Source organism: Nomia melanderi, chromosome 2, assembly GCF_051020985.1.
Source record: "Nomia melanderi isolate GNS246 chromosome 2, iyNomMela1, whole genome shotgun sequence".
Taxonomy (NCBI): Eukaryota; Metazoa; Arthropoda; class Insecta; order Hymenoptera; family Halictidae; genus Nomia; species Nomia melanderi.
The window spans coordinates 14,583,525-14,601,336 of record NC_135000.1 but is presented as its reverse complement, the minus strand read 5'-3'; the positions used below and the strand labels follow the sequence as shown (position 1 = coordinate 14,601,336).

Sequence of the window (17,812 nt, the reverse complement as noted above, 5' to 3'; positions counted from 1 at the left end):
TATTTAGTTATTTAGTTATTTAGTTATTTAGTTATTTAGTTATTTAGTTATTTAGTTATTTAGTTATTTAGTTATTTAGTTATTTAGTTATTTAGTTATTTAGTTATTTAGTTATTTAGTTATTTAGTTATTTAGTTATTTAGTTATTTAGTTATTTAGTTATTTAGTTATTTAGTTATTTAGTTATTTAGTTATTTAGTTATTTAGTTATTTAGTTATTTAGTTATTTAGTTATTTAGTTATTTAGTTATTTAGTTATTTAGTTATTTAGTTATTTAGTTATTTAGTTATTTAGTTATTTAGTTATTTAGTTATTGTCAAACAAAGAAAGAAGGATAAACAGAATTTGATACTAAATACAAAAGTTGGTGTTCATACAGTCTTAATATTACATTTTGTAACATTACGTAAAATTACATTTTTGTTATATTGACATGTTATTTTGCAATAAAGTATATACATATACGTTTAAAAGCTTCATAATTCCATCATACATCCCTGTCGATAAACACTTTGAAACTTGCATTGTAAGCAAATATCAATCGTTTTAATTCGGCAGTTCAAAAGGTACCAATAGTCTTGTGACTCACTGTACATTTCGTTCGAACCTTTCCTCCAAAATCATCAGGTACGAGGTTTAATTTTTTCGTGGAAATCATGGATTATTCGACTTAGCAACGACATACCATGTATGAGAGTACTATTCACAATTGTCCATTGAGCTTGACCCTAGGCATGATCAGGTCAAAGCGTTCAAGCAAGCAGTGCATAACCTTTTCATGGAATTGCTGTCCTGGAAAGAGCAAAGATCATGGAAAACGATCATGTCGTTTCCTAGTCCATAACTCAGAATCCATCACGGTCCACGGCTGCCTAGAAATTCCCCTGTATTTTCTTTTTTTAACAAGCCGCAAGATTTCGTGTTTCCTGCCGCCTGTTCGTGCACGTACACTACCGTCCAGAAGTATTTGAACAACATTCACTTCATCGGGAACACGCGAAGTATGTTTGAAGTAAAACTTCTCAATGTAACTTCTCTTTCTGCGTTTACCTTGTACATTCACAGGAAGCTAATAATTGATGATACAGACAGGTAATGTTTAATGTCAATTATTGTAAATACACAAGTAACAACAGAGATTTTATAAAATTGCTACGACGAAAGCACTTGAGTATAGGAGTTTCAAGTGGCTCCATGCTGTGCCTGCTTATTGATGGTATTAACAATTAGAGAAAGAGTATTGAACTTATCTACCAAACATATGGAAGTAGATTAAGAAAGAAATAGTAACGCTAAAAAATGTTAGATAGGACGGAATGATTTATTTTGAAGGTCTTCTTTTAGGACCATTAGGGAACTACACGTACTTTAGCGAATAATTATTAAAGAAATGGATTATTTCGAATTAAAATTGATTTGTTTAGATTAAGATTATGAAAGAATATTTATAATGAAAATGTTGCCCCCGGGTAGTAGGTATTTTAAAATTTCTATATGTATGACACTTGGGATACATATGGAAATACTGTGCATACACTTCATTGAAATTAAATACTTAACACGCATCTGAGGAACCCATATCAATTACAAATATATCGATTTTAAATACCCTCGTGGATCAGTGTAAGTCAATAGGAACAAAAATATTTAATACGATCACTTTGCTTATTCGATAGCTCTACTATTAACCGTTCGAGTGCCAAGCAGGACGATCACGTTTCTCCGTTACACTGCTTAAAAGTGCCGCTCTATCGGCGTGTAGAATCAAATGAGTTTATTTATTTGTTTTCCTTGTAATTATTTATTTTTATTTTTCTTATTGCGTTCTTAGAAATGGAAAAATGGAACGATCGCGTTATTTACAATTTTTTAATGTAAAAATAGAAAAGCGTAATTCAGTTTCTGAACTGAAACGGAAGGACCGCGATCGTGTTGCTTAGTACTTTTCGACCGGATTTTTGCAAAGACCCGTGGCACTCAAATGGTTAAACTCATTGCTGTGTTACCTTAAATCGATAACCTCATTTAAACAGATTTAATTTAAAATTAATTTCTAAGATTAATCATTTTCGTTAATTGATTTTTTGACTTTTCGAGAAATCGACTATGATGATTATAAAATTAATTTACCGGCATATATTAATGTTATTAGTGTTACAGTAATGGTACAATAATCCTACCATTACATTAATCATAGAAAATAAAACTTTTAAGGAAGTCTGAAAATGACCGATTAATGTTAAATACTCTCATTTGCAGCAACTAATAAAATATTATATTTTAAAGTATTATATTTATTTGTTTTTATTTATGTAAATATTTCTATATAGCAATAGTATTATGTATGTAACAAAAATCTCACTAGTTTTAAAATTCCCGATATTTTATGTAAAAGTATATGATACTGCACGTCCATACTTAAATAAAAATAAAGAAAAACTATACCACACGATCCTTGCTTATGACTGACAGCTTAAGTACTAATCAGCTGTCACTACATGTGTTTTAGTTGATTAGTGAGCAGCCGTAAGTTGTTTTCACAAAATTCATATTAAAAAAATTCATATTCAGAGAGGAAAGGGTTAAAGATTAAATCAATCATATAAATTAATGTTCATTTTACTTTTGAATGTTTGAAGTACCACCGACTACCCAAATACTTATGAATGATAGTGTAACTAAGGATTCGCGCTCACAACCAGCTGCATCTTCGATGAATTAGATTAGCTGCATCTGATATTATTCAATAACAGGTGTAATGCTGGTCAGCACTGTGGCTCTAATCCAGGTGCGTGCGGTGCAAACAAAAGGTAAATGTTTTGCACCACCGGATACAAAGCTGGGTATTATCTGCATACGTAAGTTTACCAACAGCAACTATGTTATCCCACGCGCATTTATTCTGAGATGTCTACGGAATGATGCATACCTCTGGTTGATGAGGATATTGTTGGATAGTCTGCCCTCTGGCCATTCCTCTTCGTTGTTGATGAGGGCAAAAAATATGTTGATGTAGCAAGGGTGAACTTTCTTTTTTATCAACTCCATTTCTACATTAACCCCTTGCTTTATAATATCGTATAGAACTCGTGATGGTTTCAAAGAAAGTTTAAGTAACACATGTGTTATTCAGTTTTAGTGAGTTCAAATTAAATATTATTTATTTGTTATTAATCATTATGCTTCAAAGTGAATGTAGACACAAAATGAATATAAAATTCCCTTCTTTTTCTGGTAAATTATTAAACACGAAGTGATTTTAATGAATGTAGTTACAGTAAAAATTGTAGGAGTTAAGAGTCTGTCGATATAAATCAATAAATGAGTATAGTTATATTAATTAAAAAATGCAAGAAGATTGAAGTTAAATACAATATAATGACAGCTTGATAGAATAATATATAAATAGGGAATCAATGTAGTAAAAACAAAATTTTCAAATTTTCGTGATATTAATTACAAAGGTAAATATTTTTTTATAAGGGATTGAGGAAATTTTGAAACATTTGTTGTTGCAAATATACAATGTATATTCAGGTGAATCTCATAGGGGAAATAAAGAAAAATAAAGGAACGATCTGGGACAGGAAATGTGGTGAGAAAGCAAAAGAAGACTGTGGCTTATAACTGTATTGTGGAATAGTTATAATCTATATGTGTAGTATCACTTAAATTTGCTCTTTGAAGAAACCAGTAAAAAATGAAAAATTGAAATCGACGATGATAAAACGAAGTATTTTTTAAAATAAACTTTATTTAATTGTCTTATTGTCATAATTGGATGACATTTATTTGACAAATTATATCAAAACAAGTGAATATTTTAAACAGATGAATTTCATTTTCAACTAGTTCAGAGTGCAAGACACAGATCAATGTAAACAAAAAAATGTTATCGATTATGAAACGAAAAGTAAATGTTTTAAATATATTTTTCTAACAAACAAATACAGTTTAAGAATTAATTATATACCTTTCATCCATGACAAATACAATGTATAATACAAAGTGTCTTACAATGCACAACATTTAAATTATTCTTATAACTTGAAAATAAATAATAGAGGATTATCTTAATGATTCTAAGCATTCGGTCAGTTTTGTGAAGTTAATAATAATTAATCTCTTTGTACTGCCAAAGCATATGTTTTGCATCTGTGTGTATGTTTCATCAAAGGATTAATTTGATCATTAGTGTTAAGCGTGGATGTTGCGATCACCGCAAGTTACATGATATTAGTAAAAGTCCAAATGGAAATCTGATCGAGTCATGAGTTAAGAGACTTAATGAAACTGGTTCAACACAGATCAGGCAGATTACTAATACCTTTCTTTTATTCGAGTGGTAGCAGCTGGGTGACACTGTTTTCGAATTAGCTTATAAAAGCATAGTTGATAATTGATGATTGAAATTGGTTGATCACTGACAGTTGATAAGTTGTAATTTATTATTGGTAATTAGTGAATGGTAATTGATAATTGGTGACTGCTGATTGATAATAATTGAGATATAATACATGCTTAAAATATATTTCTCTTTCTTCATTAACTTATTTACACTTTTTTCCTAATTTATTTTTCGTTTATGTACAGAAAATAATTTTTCAAATTACCATTGTGCATTTATAAAATCATCTCATTTAAATATTCCTCAAATAAGTACAATCTGTTGAATTTATAGTTACAACTAATAATAACTCTCAAATAATAATGACAAAAATAAAACAAAAAGTAAAAATTAGTCGTTAACACTTACTTACTAAATTAAAGAGATTCTAAATACATTTTGTACTAGCTAATAGGTTATTCGTATGGTATAATAGAATGCAAAACCTTCATACGTCTTAAGAAATTCACGTTTTAAAATGATAAATTGAACACACTGTATAATCGCATACAATGACACCGCATTTACAAGTACAATACATTCCCATTTTCACTAAATTATTGTAAAGCGACGTGCATTATGTAAATACGTATGTACATACGATGAAAATCAATTTTACGTTTCACCCGACAAAAGATCACTTATTTCAATTTATACCTATGTAACATTTCCTTTTATATAGTTTATAACTCATTTCCACTTTGAACACGCACTCACGCAGATTACCGCGGGAAACATAGAACACCTTGCATGGGGAACACGTCGCGTCGCGTCTCGGCGAGCATTTCGCGCGCACTTAAGTCAATCCATTCCCTGTAAAATTGATTTTATGCAAGTTAACAAGTTAATTTACATTTTAAGTAAATCCCGGTATCTCGGCACAATGCGATTCAATTGCTGTGTCACACTGCATTAATCATTATCGCAATTTCCGTCTTTCCGACACCGATAAAATCGATGCCCACGTCTCATCGTTTTGTTGTATGTCTTAACCCCTTTTCCTATAACACCGAGTCAGGCTCGTGATTAGAATTTTCAGCCGACAAATCCAGATGTTCTTAATTTATTTTTCATATAAATGAAATATTTAAAACCAACGTAGACACAGGATAAGCATAAATACTTTTCTTTTTTTACCAAATTATTAACCATTTGTAACAAGCATATTTGTGAAAGAAATTATGGGACAAGGGGTTAAAATACTCCAACAAAACATCAAAATTCATAGTATCACAAAGTATTAAACCTTTCTAAATAATGCATTAAACCGAGAGTAAACCGTAAACTGTTCAACAATTACGTGGATCAAGTTTAACTCCTTCAGACCTGATTTTTATACAGAATCATCTACATTTATTTATCGACAATGAACTGCCATTGAATGCATCACCAGTAACATTATTTCGAATAAAATATTGGTAGTACTCCCGACCTTGGATTTACGCGGACTTTTTTAATGTGGTAAATTAGAATACTATTTATGCCGTAGTTTTTATTTATTTCTAAAATTTAACTGCTTTTTTCCAATATTTTGGCTTTTAACTGTTGACATTTAAAATAAATTTCATTCAAACTGGATTTGGTACCGCAAAATAATAAAAAGTCTTTTGGCCATGTAAAAATTACAATAATAATAAAAATGACTTCAAAGATATACTATTGTATGCATTTTACATGTTCGATATATTTAAACTACACCTATAATAATAAAGTAAAATACATTCTACAACAATTATTTGATTTTGCATTTAAAGGAAAATTTTCAAAATCAGTATATAACTATAGCATCACGTTCCTCTACTTTTTGAATGAGTAGCTGAAATATGTATTTCTGAAACATATTACAGCTTTTCTTTCCAATATATTATTTTTCCTTACACTAACAGACTCTATTTACGCGATTTTCATTCGCGTAAAACGAATCCACGCCGAACGGATTGTCACGTTAATGTAGGGTGAAGTATATACTACTTTTCTAATAAAAGTAGACTCAATGGCAAAAGTGTATATATGATTGCCCTTAAGATACCTGAAATTTCTCTCGTTCGTTCTCTGTCGGCTTAATGTTCCCTCAGTATTTATGAACTCGGAACGGCGAGTTCTTTTCAATATCCGCATCTTTTCGATCGCGGCGTGGATGCCGGCTAGCAGAACTACGAATTAACCGGATACGCGTCGCATAAATAATTCCCAGTGTGTATCTCATGGCGTCGAAGATCGCAATATTTCCCATCGTGCCACTGAGCGTCGCGACGAGCAAATGTTATTAAGTGTGAGCAATTAAATCTCCGCCGTGTGCATATGTTCTTCGTGTAGCACAACGCGTTAATGCGTTTTTCTATTCTGTTCGTTCGTGTTGTTCGTTCCGCGTGATTTTTAATTGGACCTTGATAACCGGTGAATTCCGGCTCGCGATTAATTACGTTATCAACGATTCCCCATTGGAACGGAAAATTCTAGTAATTTACAGGTTAACTTCTTCCACTTTGGTCGCGGCTCTCGAGTACCATCGCATCGGCGTAAGTGCGCGCCGTTTATTAGAGTGTCGTTTTATTGTGCTCGCCGTTTACGCGAGTCACTCGATAAAGATATTATCGAGGATTTAATCGTCCGTATAAAGCAAAAATTGATTAGGAAAGTGAGATGAGAATTTTGTTGTTGGGGTGGTTGATTTTGAATTTTTGTCGAATGAAAAGGAAATTAAGGGATTTCAGGAATTTTAATAGAACGAATGAAACGGAATTTAATTTGAGAATGATAATGTAATGCGATATTACAATGTGTGCGTTTTTCTTATAGTATCTGTTATTTCCACAAATGTTTTATTAGACAAAATTAATATTCTTTTTACTGATGAAAGAACCTTAACGTAGTACATATTGTTTTTCTTCCAAGCAATTTATATTGAAAGCATAATTTATTGCATTAATACTAAAACTACCGTGTAAACTAACATTTTGAAATTATTCTATGGAAACTCCAAGAGTGCATCTATTGAGATTTCTATTGATTTACAATTCAGTTTGCGTATTGTTAAATCAATTTTTTAGTTATATTTTAAAAATTCGTCTGTTATCTGTTCAATAATTCCAAAAAATGAAATCAGGAATGGGCCATTTTGACTTGCATCGTAGTTCTAGTGTAAACCCGAGGAAGAAAATATTATTACTTTCTTCGTATTTCAAATTTATGATTTTTTAAATTTATAAATATTACGTTTCATTATATTTCAATTTTATGAGTAGATAAATATTACTGTGCTACGTGGAAACTTATGAGTAACACTGTACGGATAACAAATTTTGCTATTGGTACAGAGTAATTTATTAGTTTCGTTTTTATTTATTATTCTTTTGCCTAATCGATGAATTGATAAATTTCGATTCTTACTTATTTGCAAGTCACCCGGTATGTAGCCACGGTCAGGATAAGCTGAACTCGCGATTGTCTTGCGGTATTTAATCGGCGGGATCTCTCAAGCAGAGAAATGAACCTTGACCCTTGACATTGCACAAGTCAACAAGGAAGTCTCATTGCAAAGTGAAAGAAAGCGAGGATTCACGATGGGAACGGCGATCAAATTACTATAATTGTACAACAACGTCCATCCTGTGACTTGTACAATGTTAGTTCCCTATTAATCATGATTTCAAATCGTTTAATGTGCAAACTTATTGCACATTACCAAACACGTGTATAAAACAATGAATAATTCAATGATAATCATTTTCTTCGCATGAGGAATAAATAAACTTCCCATTAACATTCTTGAACCTTGAATTATTGTTCTTGCAGTATAATACTGTTTTCAATTGAGATACATAAAGACTACTTAAATTAAACGACAAGTATAAATGTTTTACAATTATTAAGTCATAAATATATGTCTGTTTATACTTTACATTAAATTTAAATTAAAATTTAAAATATACTTAATTAAAATGAAATCTATTTGATACATAGTAGCATTACTAGTATAGGTAATAACAAAGTAATAAAAGTTACATTCTAATGTACCCTCATTACATGAAAAGTTAATTATCATTACGTGAAAGTCAGAAACATTTGAAATGCAGTTATATTGTTTCAATCAATTAATATTCGGTTTTCAGAAAATAGAAAAACTTTATTCGAAAAACTTTTTCTACCGCTATTTACCACTTATGTTTGTTTTTTTGTTTTTATAAATTCGTACTAGAATTAAACATTACTTGAATTTCCCGTCTTATAAATATATTGATAAGACAATTAATCGAGTTTTGTTTAAAGATGCTGTCATTTCAATATTTAGTTCAGATAATAATTATTCATTACTCACAATAAACTGTTTTATTTACGTATTGGAATAATTTATACGTAATATAACCAGAACAATGAACAAATAATTATCTAAATAAGTTCTTATTCAATAAACTGCACACTCATTAATATTGAATATAATTTTACCACAACAAAATTTTGAAGATATTCTACCACTATTCGAATTTCTCCCAAACTTATTATTTAATTTTATTTTACATTTCATTACATTATATTACATTACATTACATTTACATTTATTTTTCATTTATATATTTCTGTACTAAGATTTCAGAAATACCCTATGCAGCTATACAAATAAGACGTTTTGAGAGTATACAATGTAAATAGCAATAATATTATCGATTTTTATATAGAAAAAGGAATTCTAAAAACTTTTTGCACCGACTACGTATTTCATTCGACTTCTCGCGGAATCGATAGAACGTTCCCTTTTTTCCGTGACTGGGAGTGTTACCACCTACGACCCATTCTCGTCGTCGAACAAAGTGATAACAGCGAATGTGTTACACGATAAAGCGGAACCAGGTACTTCCTACATGTAATTGCTTAACTCTGACAAGAACAATTGTATATTGCCCAAATCCGGCTGCACTATCACATATTTGTTTTTATTCAAAAATAAAGTACAACGCACTTTTAGATTACAAATCCTGTTACACATATCATTCACCTAAGTTTCAGTAGATTGTTAATAAAATGTACTTTAATTTTCCTTTAGTCTACGAGGTCTTTTTAACGCTAAAACTACCAGACGAATCAAAATGGCTTATTTCAAGATTCTTATTTCACAATTATTAAAATGATACAAATATTTTTACGATAAATTTCAAAATAAATTTGTGTATTTCTGCAAGTGTAACAATAAGAAGCGCTTCAAATCTCCAGAAATGTTACTCTTCTATATTTTATATCAAATTATAAGTAATTCCCTTTTATTGTTCGGTAGATTATCTTTTGGCAAATTATCTCAGTTATAAACAAAAAATAATTTTCTTAGTATTCAACAAGGGGTAATATTAGTAACTCAACTATCCCCTTTATTTTTCATATTACATTAATTACATAATATATTCCCATTCTGCCTTCACATTTACTTCATCAAACTCATCCAATCAACGAAGCATAATACATCGTTTATTAGAATATCTTGAAAATATGTAGCAACACGCCTCAGTTGCTCCGGAAGGCTCGCGAGACTCAGGTTACTTCAGAGCCACCTCGACATTAATCCTATAGTCGGAAATTTTTACGACTTAGTGATTTTTAATCAAACCTCGACTCACGTTTCTTTCTTACACGGTCGCGCCGCGTCGCCGACTTTTTTCCGTCCTCGATTATCCTGGATTCACCTTCTGCATGCACCGGTTCCCATAATCCGAAATTACGAGTACCCTCGTTGCGATGCACGTATGCATTACGTGCATGCATAATGTGCACGTCGAAGACGAACCGCTGTGATCCGAACCTATTCCCCCTGTGAACGCGCGAGCGTTTTCAACGTTCATTACGTGTTCGTGACTGCGATGCTCGGAAAAAAAGTCGGAAAAAAACCGGGCCGAGCATGTGTTTAACCGTGACGAACCTCATTCTTTTCTAATTAAAACGTCAAACGAGATAAGTGGGCAATTCGCATGAAATAATCTGTTATGCAGATAGACTTTCAGCGCTGACAAGGGAGCCTTTCCGATTTTACGGAAACTCCTCGGTATCAGCGGAGAACATTTGAATAATGCTTTCTTTAACACGTTGATTACTAGGTATCGAAGTCATTTGTTTGATGGAATGAGCAGTGGTCAAAGGAAATTTACTAAATATGTCAATGTGAAAATGAAGTTTTCGGAGTGGGTAATTAGCGAATTCGATTAACACTTAATCAACCTAATGGGGAGATTTACCATTTTTTTTTAGCGACGAATTAACTATTTATTTTTTTCTTTTGTTGTTTAGTAAGTTTTGAACTGGGGATATTTTCAATTCAATGAATGTTTTTCTTGCCTTGGTGAAACAATTATTACCAGTAAGGTTGTGGAACGAATCAATTTGTATATTGAATTTAATAATCATTATTTGGTAAACGCTTATGTCGATTCTAATTGACATAATTACAGGAATATATATCATAATAGGCGATTTTTAAATCCCTAATTTCCAAGATCTGAACGAACAAACATACATTTTTCTAAGGACAATAAAATATAACGTACAATAAATATACGTTAGAATCTAAACTTTATTATATGATAACAGATTTACTTTTAAATTTAAATTTTGTAAACAAATATCGATTTGAACATATCCTAACATCACAGTAGAAGGATTAAAGACAAATTTTTCACTGTTTTTCTTTGTATAAATATGTTCAAAATATTTAAGAATCCACATTTTCGAACGTAACATTCGGATATCGTATTTTAACACCAAACATACCTGCACTTTAACTGTTATATTTTTACGAAAGTGGTATAGGTGATTGCTAATTTAATACGGAAACAATGCACAAAACAACTTTTGGATGATAAGAAAAATATCATATATTTTCACTTGTTTTTAACAAGAACGGAAAACTATAGATTTATTTTCTAATTTAAAAGTATCGGTCGTTTAACCGGACGTAATACATTTAATGTTGAATAGAATACTTCGTATGCATGTATTCGAAAATTTACGGTTCCATCAAGCGTCCCACGAAAAAGGGAAAATCTAATCGAGCGTCGATTCTTTGTTATCGGTAAATTTGCATTTATACGACGGACCACAGCCAGGAACGTGAAATAGCGAGTTAACGCTAAAAGTTGTTAACACCGGAGAGCATAAAGATCGATTGTTACGAACGTTTATTGAATAGATCGTCAATTTAACGAGGTACTAACGTTATTTAGATAGAGGCCGCAATACACGGAACAACTTAAATTACAACGTCCATGTGAGAGGGGATAGTGTACGGAGGAAGAAATTAACTTATCTATTACTAGCGCAGTAAACTATTCGCGGCTATCTCAATTGAGCCAGTCGTTATCAATCGAGTTAGCAATTTACTGCTAACATTATTCGAAAGGTATGAATGACCATGTGAATGTCGCGTATCAGGTATGACGATTGGACGGGTAACAGAAATGTATAACGAATGTCCCTTTCCATGCAATAACCGATATTTCCAGCATGTTTCACGATGAAAATAAACTAATAGATAAAGTCTGGTATCTTGCAGTGAATACAATAGTATGTACTCTGCATAACACTATTAACCTTTTCGTCTTGAATGGTACACATAGGTACCACGAACATTCTAACACTAAAACTTACAGACTCGTTAAAATGACCCATTCCTGATGTCTTCTTTCTGCAATTATTGAAAAGATAATAGATGTTCCTCTGAAAAATGATTTAAAAAATTGATTTGACAGTATGGAAACTGAATTGTAAATCAATTAAAGTCTCAATAGATGCACTTTTGGAGCTTCTTTTCGTAGTTTTAGTATTAAACTATCGGAAAGCTAGAAAACATCATAAAGATAAAGGAAAATTGTACCATACGGGGATCTTTGCTTATAGCTGACAGCTTAAGTATTAATCAGCTGGCAAGACATGTGTTTTGGTTGAATAGAGCGCAGCCATAAGTTTTTTTTCATAAAATTTATATTAAAAAAATAAAATATATTCAGGGACGAAGGAATTAAAAGGTTGCGCGCTATAGACACTTCACATTTACGGATTTCGCGTTAATTTTGACCGCTTTCGTATTTTTTATGTTGATTCAACTTCTTCCTCTATTTGTACTATTATTTTTCAGGACTTCTAATCGCTGTATAGAAAGTCCTATTGTGTTAATACTAAGTTTACGGAAATTATTGTACGGTTTATTTTATTCGCCCTAGAAAAATTAGTGTACGGCCGTTTAGATCTTGAAAATTGGATGTTTTAAAATGTACTAATAGGAAACATGTTTGCGTAATTGTGTGAGATATCTCGTAGTTGACAGTAAATGGATTAACATTGTTTAATCAATTAAAATGCAAACTCTTAAATAGTTTGCTACAAAGATTTTCCTTATGTACTAAATGGTTCATTTCATTTATATTTTAATAATAATACTGGAAATAATAAAAATATTTAAATGTGCAAAATTGGCAGGATACTTTGTACGTACAATTTTAAACATTTCATTTCTTATTCACGTTTTAGTTACATATATTTATATATATTCTCCTCTTATGAAAAATCTATAAATTATATTCAATAAATTATATTTTTTAATCAATAATAAAAAATTGCGGAAAAGAATAAATAAGATAGCATAAAAAATTAACAAAATCAGTTATGTAAATTTGCTACTAAATTAAACAAAAAGTAAAAAATGAATCAAGGCACGTAAAAATGATTTCTTACGAGCAGTTATAGCAGATATATCATGATTCTCGTATTTCAGACATATTTAATTTATGCTGACGCCAGTCTCGGCTTATCACAAAAAATAAAACTACTTTTCACAACGGTGTGGCGCCACTCTACTTAAAATACAGTAAAAATTATTATTATAATAATAAAGACAATGAATAGAATTCGCACAGAGTACAAGCGGTGAATCATGGGGTCAACGAGAGTGATCTTTTTCATTGAACTGTGTGATTGGGTCGACTAACAGTATCGCTTACGTTTGACGCAAATTGATCACGGAAGATTCAGTGACAATTGACAAGAGCGTGCGTGCAACTTTCGTCAGTATATTGATGAAACAATTGTTCTATTTAATTTGAAAGTCGATTCTTTATGAATAACTTTTTTATTATCTAATACTTAATAATAAATGTTTAAACCTGGTGTTAATACAGTAGGACTCCTTATAACGCGATTAAAATATTTGTCGAAAAATAACATATATATATATATATATATAGACACTAAGAAAAAATATGAAACCTAATGTTTCAATAAGATATAATAAACTAAATAATGTTATTAGAATCCATTATTAAAATATATAAAATTTTAAATTTCAAACTTATAAATACTTATTTTCAATAAAATAATTTTAATACAGTTACAAATTTAAATTTGGTTTAAACGTGTATTGAAAAATGTTGAGTGATAAATTTTATCACTTAGTACCTGTCAATCCAGGTAACAATATACAAGTATTAATCGATAAATGAATGATTTATATTGAATATACATCTATTAATTAATTTTTTATTAATGTAGTTAAACGTATTCGAAGGAATCAGATCTACATTTTATGTTTATGTTAATGTTATATGTGTGTCTTTAAGAAAAACATTAAAGAACAGTTTTTTGTTAACTTTTTTAAACGCACATATAATGCTAATGTATTCGATCCATACTATGAATGCAAAAAAAGACTTAAACCTTGAGATTTTGCAATGTCTTTCCATTATACAAGTCGTATATTTCAATACAATTATGCTTTGTCTTCTCACGTTGGTAAAACGGAACCACTGATCTTTTGATTCGCGGACCGGTCAAATAGCTGATTCATCGTCTTCCATCACGAGAAATACTGACGCAATATCTGCTTACCGAGGTCACCTCTTAAGTCGACTAATAGGCAACTGAAATTAATTAAGATCAGAGGAAGGATAAAAAGTATACGATAGTGAACCACTTTAACGCGAGCTGCTCTGTTTTGCGGATCAACTAGGATCAGGAAATTGAACGAGAATTATACTTGCCCGTAATAACATCCTTTATACCTTTACCCGCTTATCTATGCCGATCTGATTTGATTTTGATTGAAAGATCTGAATTCATGGGGTGTACATAACACGTCGTTTCTTTCTCTTCAGTTATTTTCAATCAACATTTTTATCGTAATATTGAAACGTGCTTGGTAAATTACTTCTTCAAGATCTGTAAGAATTTGTAGTCTACACAGTATAATTATCGTCGCTGTGAACCACTGTTAGGTGTCAGTTAATTAGAATTTGTAATTTCATTGATCAATTTACACTTACCATTATAAGATATCAGGTATAAACAATCGTGATTGATTTCTGAAAAATTGAATCTTCATTCAATTGAAAATGATCAAAAACGATCAAAAACGATCAAAACTGTAAATTTTGATTAGAAATATTATTTATCAATTTTCAATCAATACATAATATGCATGATTATAAATTTTACAGGTTAAAATTGTTTTAATTATAAAATTATAATTATAAAATTTAATTAATAATAAAATTAATGGGATTTTATAATTATATATCCTAATTGTCACCTTTAATCGTGAAATGCATTAAATGTTGCTTGGTACTTGTCAAATTAGTTTTCATATGCTATCCATTTAATGATCGAACTGTTTTTAACACTAACTTTACAGATATTTATTGTATGGTTTAACCTATCGTTCCTAAAAAAATTAGTGTTATTTAGATTTTGGAAATTGGAGGTTGAAAAATAGATAATTAGGATACATATTCCACCAATCAAAATCGATATAAACATTTTCCAATCAATGTTTATCAAATCCAATATGCGTCAAATTGACACGTTATGTAAACCTAGTGTTAACACATTTGTGACCACTGACGTGAGTTCACGTGTTTCCAAATAATCATTTTTGTCCTTGTTTCGTCAAAAAATTGTGACAGTTAGCTTAAGATTCAAAATTTTGAATATTACAAAAGCGAAAAATTTGCCTATCGGGAATGTATTATTAATGAAACAAACTCAATGTCGGAATATTTAATTATTGTCATACATTTGTAACCGAATTTACTTAAAAATCTAAACAACATTTAATACAATAACAAGACGTATCGGCACATAATAAACCATAATGTTTGTTTTATGATATAATAGCAAATCAGTTTTTATTTAAACTAACGCAACTACTATAATACGCAAACACGACGTCATTACGGTACAGAAGCTCGGGGCGTAATGAGAACTACTCACATTAACCTTTTAGCTGCGGCGGGATTAGCCTTGAAGCTATACATCTGTACGGCAAGGTTTGACGCGGTCTGCATATCATAAATGTAGCACTGCGATTTGAGACTGATAGGATTTTTCACTGTGCAATTACGTTAAATTAGACTATAATGTGCACAGCTATCGATGGTAGTGGAAGAATTGAGCCGCTATGTTGAGTCCACAGATGGCTGTCATTGTCAATTTTATTCTTAATACTCCTCCTCTTTAATACACTAGACCAAATTCATACTGGACATCGAACTCGCATTGAACGTGTTACGAGCCGAGCACTAGCGAGGTAATTGTGTAATCGAGGATTGTTGGCAGCAGGGGAATCGAAGATGAGCCAATGTCTCTTTCACTACTGGGTACTTCGATTGGAAGTAGGGAATGATTTTGTCTCGTAAGACTTCAACCCTTTGTGGTACAATTTAATAATGAAAAATTGTGCCTTAGAGAAGCATTTTATTTTTATTAAAGAAAACAACATGCTTTATTACATCAGTCATAAATTTTGTTAATTAGAAGTATATTATTGACCGGTGTTCACGCTCAATCTAGCAAGGCACTACTAATTATTACGGCAATTTATTCTCAATTAGAAACTGTATAAATACTGTGCATGGAAAAATATGTTACCTGTAATCTTACTCGCTTGACGAGTGTGCCTCGTCATTGTACGGTTTGGCATGAAAAACTAATGACGAGCTAGTTTCGTTACTTTACTGCAAGTTGTTAAAAAATGAATACGGTACACTTTGGGCAACAAAAGCGTACCGTTGTGGCAATGTACTGTAATTTCAAAAGGATATGGCCATTAAAGAAGTTTGAACTCAAAATAGAGGAAAACACTTACAATATATTTTGAATTAAAATGATGTAGTTACTATTGTAACATGTGTTGCGTCGCAGACTGTAAGTCAAGTTCTCTCGGTTTTGACGCACTGAAAAATGCAGGGGTAGTTCTAACAGTAATTATACGTATTGCTTAGATTACGTTTGAAAGAGACTATGAACCCGATCTCACAATGTATCTCTCGTTTTGACTTGACTCGAAATAAACCCGATGATGAGCAAGTTAGTGGCCTCTATATACCCGAAGAACGGACTAAAAATGGTAGTGGGGATATGTGTACGCGCGGGCTATATTTCCCAGCTGGTGAACCCCCGCCAGGGAGTTAGGGCATTTTGAATATACAAACGAACTCCCCTGGAGCAGCATGCAGCTTCCAGAGGAATGTATGAAACGTTGGAAATCTAGTTAGGAATCGAGAGGGTCCCAGGCAATAAATAACATCTTGAGGGCCGGGAAAGTATGCGAGGTCGATCGGCGTGACGACACTGTGCAGATACAATGCCCTTCGTCAACGCTATCAATGCTGGTCAAAGGCCTGCAGATGTTGGAGTTGTAATGAGGGATAAAGAGATGAGGATATATGCTTATCCTGTCGACGTTCCCGGGGAAAGCTAGCGATCTCGCGAGGCTGGGGATCGATACACAAAAGATCGATCCTCCTCAAAAAGGAGCGAGGGCGAGGACTCCGTGCATTCTTGTAATTATACGAGTCCTCGCGTCTATACGTGAAACACACGACGTTGTAAATATTGGCGTAAAAATATATACATTGAGAACTATGCAGTGGGTCTCTTCGGCTCAAACAAAACAAATTCATACATCGAATTTCACCGAACGAAACGAAACGAAAACACTCAACAAACGTAGTCGTGAAAGAAATCATGGAGTAACGGGTGGGTTAATGGTCATTCGGAGAAGCCGTGGCCGCTTTCCACTGTAACAAAGAGCTACGCAATAGTAAAACAAGGCGAACCACAGAAAAGTGTCCGTATAATGTACGATCGGGCGCACGACAGGTGGTCGCGTTTATTACACTATCGTGCTCGGTACACGCACACCCCCGGCCCCCATACATATGCATACGCGTAGCACCGCTCGTCGGTTGACAAGCGACAAGGGAATGCCCAGCCGTATAAGTGCGTAATACGACACGTGAAATCGTTTCCATGTATTGAATTACCAGGAATTGGAAGGAAAGTTCCCGCGAGACCACAAGGTGCAACACGAAGGGATGTTGAACCAGTCGTTCTAACCGTTAATGAAACAAAAGTTTCCTTAAACCCTTTCACGGCAGAAGAAAATGACGAACACG

The 17,812-nt window shown here is 32.1% G+C and overlaps 2 protein-coding genes and 2 long non-coding RNA genes across 4 annotated transcripts in view; 2 read left to right on the top strand and 2 right to left on the bottom strand.

The window, feature by feature from the left end:
• wb (wing blister) overlaps positions 1 to 17,812 on the top strand; it is a 199,751-nt gene that overhangs the window by 128,204 nt on the left and 53,735 nt on the right. The window lies entirely within an intron of this gene.
• LOC143174218 (uncharacterized) overlaps positions 1 to 17,812 on the top strand; it is a 69,853-nt gene that overhangs the window by 21,414 nt on the left and 30,627 nt on the right. The gene's annotated exons all lie outside the window — the stretch shown is intronic.
• LOC143174219 (uncharacterized) overlaps positions 1 to 17,812 on the bottom strand; it is a 38,305-nt gene that overhangs the window by 9,011 nt on the left and 11,482 nt on the right. The gene's annotated exons all lie outside the window — the stretch shown is intronic.
• On the bottom strand, positions 14,051 to 15,944 carry LOC116431938 (uncharacterized). Its single transcript, XR_012997998.1, has 4 exons — positions 15,627 to 15,944; positions 14,681 to 14,719; positions 14,399 to 14,576; positions 14,051 to 14,278 (listed from the first exon to the last, which is right to left on the bottom strand). It is a non-coding gene; the product is annotated as an uncharacterized LOC116431938 (long non-coding RNA).